Here is a 4,666-nt window from a genome sequence, read left to right as displayed (position 1 = left end):
TGCTCCTCACGTGGCTAGGAAAAATGAAGTTATTGTTGATCAGTTTCTCAACGGGCTGAACCCTTAGATCCTTATATTGGTAAATGTGGAAAGACTGAATAACTTGGCTGATGCATTGAACAGATCCAAAAGAGCAGAAGCAATTCTGATGAGACAGAAGGGAGCTTCGTATGTTCTTCCAGCACCGAGACCACAGCAACTGCCTCCGATATTGGAGATTAGTAGTAGCAGTCGTAGGAAGAGAGAACAGTTGAAAGCTCGAAAGAAACAGTTTAAGAAAGTAGGAAGCAACTCATCTAGCTCTAGTAATACTGACCAGAGTTTTACCGGAGTTTATTGTAGAACCTGTGGAGGAATACATCCCACAGAACAATGCCGATGTGTGTTTGGTAGTTGCCATGTTTGTCGACAGCCAGTTCACTTTGTTAAAGTCTGTCCTCAGAGGGGTTTCCGAAGATTTCAGGAAGCAGAATCATCTGGATCAGTGACTCAGACTGAGAGACGATCTAGTATTCACTCTTTCCAGCCTCCTAGACAATAGGCCAGATTGTTGCCTTACACCAGAGGATGTAGTTGCAGGTATAATTTTTTTATGTGAATATCCTGCATATATATTTGTGGGGACCCGGGCTCTAACTCAATTCTTTTGGGATTTAATTGGATCTTTGTTCGAAAATGTGGGTCAAAATTTTGCTTTTAACATTAATTTAAATGTATAACTACAGCATATCATGTCTTGATATTAAATAAACAACATAATATACATACATGTCTGTTTGATAAACTCATACGCTAGTGTTCAAATCCCAACTACAACATAAATAGTACAAGTCAAAAGGAAAGAAATCTTCAACGCCCGTGATCTCCACGCTATCGTCAATCTCTCATCTAGCTCGAGACCCTGATCCTGCCCCACCTGTTGCCATGCACACATACAGACACGACAACAGCCGGATAACTCCGGTGAGAACATATCCCAGTATAAAACATGGATGCATGCAATGTAAACATCATATACAAACGCATAGCATAAATCAAGTAACATGAATAAAATCTAAACATGTAGAAGAATACAAATCTGTATTCAACATTTAAATCTTGACTCGACTCATTTCTAATCTAGGGATCCCGGTGTGAATAAGACGGTCTGTTACCTACCCAACCACTCGGGGCAACGGTACGTCTTATTCCTAGACTTCGGTCAACTCTGTATCGAGGGTCTACACATAGAGCAAATCTACTACTATGCGACGATACACCGAAACGTCTAGTTTTGGCAAATCTGCCAATATCTCCTATCTCAGGACTCGAATATAAATCAATAAACAAGGCATTACATAATCAATGTAATAACAATCTAGTATGTGATTTAGGGAAACTCGTATCAAATCTGAATCGAGTTGTGCAATCCCAAGACCACATGAATTATACCTTTCTTGCCGAATCGTCGGTGTCGTCGTCGAAGTCTCGAGTTCACAATAACCACTACCAATCTGAAATGGCATAACCAATGTGTACTCTATCAATATACATTTCAAGCAACTCAATACACAAAACTGAAATCGGTTTCAATACAATTTGACGGCGTAACGGCATGATTCTCGGTACCGGTCAACTCAATCTCAACAAACAATATATACAATAGCCACAACTCATAATCTTCATAATATACTCATCAAAACACAATATAACATGCTCAACCAATTCATGCTGAAAAATCGAAACAATAGCATACTGTGTCCGAAACTCAATCTGACAACGAATATACGATGCTCTATATCTCAAGACTACATATTCGAACTCAAATCTGAATTTCCTCAACACATAAATATCAAAACATGCTGGAAATGAACAATACTTACATCCTTTCGTAGCCAACGATGCAAGGATCACAAATCTTAACTCGGAATATAAATCGGATGGCTAAATCATTCAAACTCTCAAGTTAAAGATCAAAAGAATGAAAGCTCCTCCCTCTAAGCTCTCTCGGTTCTCTCATTCTGAAATAGAAGGAATGAAAGACACATATCATATATTGCATGCAAAAGGGACGAGTGTTATGTTTTCCAAGTGACACGCACTATCGCGGGTGCGGCAGCATAAGGGCGCGAGTGCGCTGTGCTTTCGGCAACATTTCATTTTCTGAATTCCGATGACCGCGGGGGCGGCTCTTGCATGACCGCGGGTGCGGTCTCACATTATGTTTTCCAAGTGACACGCACTATCGCGGGTGCGGCAGCATAAGGGCGCGGGTGCGCTGTGCTTTCGGCAACATTTCATTTTCTGAATTCCGATGACCGCGGGTGCGGCTCTTGCATGACCGCGGGTGTGGTCTCACACCGCGGGTGCGGTCTTGCTAACACCGCAGGTGCGGTGTCTGTTCGCACAAATTCACCAATTTCTGTCACCTACACCGCGGGTGCGGTAGTCTTAGCACCGCGGGGGCGGTGTGGCTTCGGCCATGCTTCAAAAATTCCACTCTAAATATCATGCATTCTCATGGTTTCAAGTCTCACATCGATGACAACGGATAATTCTCGAGCCTTACATTTCTCCCCCTCTTAGACAAGAGTTCGTCCTCGAACTCATACACAATAAATCATGCAAGTATATACAAACGCCGTAAAATCAAACTAACGAAATACTTACATCAACTGAATAGCTCGAGATGCCTCTGTCTCATTTCAGACTCTGTCTCCCAAGTTGCTTCTTCGATGCCATGGCGACTCCACTGAACCTTCACAAGCGGAATGGTCTTGGTTCTGAGCCGTTTTTCTTTCCGATCAAGAATCTGTATCGGTCGCTCAACATAGCTCAAAGTCTGATCTAACTCGGCTTCGTCAGGTTGAATGATATGAGAATCATCCGGCATATATTTGCGCAACATCGATACATGAAATACGTCATGTATCCCAGATAATGAAGGAGGAAGAGCAAGTCTGTAAGCTCGATCGCCAATCTTCTCAAGGATCTCATACGGACCGACGTATCTAGGAGACAACTTCCCACGCTTGCCAAATCTGACAACACCTCTGAAAGGTGAAATCTTCAAAAATACTCTGTCTCCCTGTTCAAATACTAACGGTCTGCGTCTGACATTGGCGTATTTCGCTTGCCTATCTTGTGTCGTCTTCATTCGCTTCTGAATGATCTTCACTTTCTCGGTCATCTCACGAATCATATCAGGCCCCCTTATCTTTCCGGTAGGAGAAGGGGAAGAAGCGCTGATAGAACTCATCCTTGAAGACTTTCCAGGAAATGTCAATGCCTCGGTGCTCCAAGGCTCTCTTCGTAGTCAACCACCAGCTCTTTGCAACCTCTTGCATCTGATGCCCTATCAGCTTCACACGTCGCTCATCAGTATATGCCAACGACTCAAATAACATCTCGATATCATCAAGCCAGCTCTCGCACTCTACTGCACTCTCTGTGCCCTTCAGGGTAGGCGGATGGAAAGACTGAAATCTCTTCAATAAGGTCTCCATCGGCGTAACAGTGACATCCATCTGTGCACCAGATGTGCTACCCTGCTCTAGCTGTGGCACTCGTCTAGGCGGCATAAATCTGATTATCACACTGATTAGTACATAATCAATATCATCTGTCTCAGCCCTCCTCTGATCATAGACTCTGATCGAGAATCAGTTCTGATTCAGGCTTGAAATGCTGTAAATCAATTCAGATAATACCACACAACATATAATAGGGAAAGCCATAAATCATGCTAGCATCTCAAAAGCAAGGAAGATGACTCGATCTACCCCGCTCATTCTATTCTATCTCAGTCTACAGAACCTACTGCTCTGATACCACCTGTTGTGGGGACCCGGGCTCTAACTCAATTCTTTTGGGATTTAATTGGATCTTTGTTCGAAAATGTGGGTCAAAATTTTGCTTTTAACATTAATTTAAATGTATAACTACAGCATATCATGTCTTGATATTAAATAAACAACATAATATACATACATGTCTGTTTGATAAACTCATACGCTAGTGTTCAAATCCCAACTACAACATAAATAGTACAAGTCAAAAGGAAAACACTAGAAATCTTCAACGCCCGTGATCTCCACGCTATCGTCAATCTCTCATCTAGCTCGAGACCCTGATCCTGCCCCACATGTTGCCATGCACACATACAGACACGACAACAGCCGGATAACTCCGGTGAAAACATATCCCAGTATAAAACATGGATGCATGCAATGTAAACATCATATACAAACGCATAGCATAAATCAAGTAACATGAATAAAATCTAAACATGTAGAAGAATACAAATCTGTATTCAACATTTAAATCTTGACTCGACTCATTTCTAATCTAGGGATCCCGGTGTGAATAAGACGGTCTGTTACCTACCCAACCACTCGGGGCAACGGTACGTCTTATTCCTAGACTTCGGTCAACTCTGTATCGAGGGTCTACACATAGAGCAAATCTACTACTATGCGACGATACACCGAAACGTCTAGTTTTGGCAAATCTGCCAATATCTCCTATCTCAGGACTCGAATATAAATCAATAAACAAGGCATTACATAATCAATGTAATAACAATCTAGTATGTGATTTAGGGAAACTCGTATCAAATCTTCGAGTTGTGCAATCCCAAGACCACATGAATTATACCTTTCTTGCCGAATCGTCGGTGTCGTCGTCG

Source organism: Primulina eburnea, unplaced genomic scaffold (genome assembly GCF_022965805.1).
Source record: "Primulina eburnea isolate SZY01 unplaced genomic scaffold, ASM2296580v1 ctg751_ERROPOS8632219, whole genome shotgun sequence".
Classification (NCBI taxonomy): Eukaryota; Viridiplantae; Streptophyta; class Magnoliopsida; order Lamiales; family Gesneriaceae; genus Primulina; species Primulina eburnea.
The sequence above is the reverse complement of the archived record's forward strand: the minus strand, read 5'-3'. Positions refer to the sequence as shown.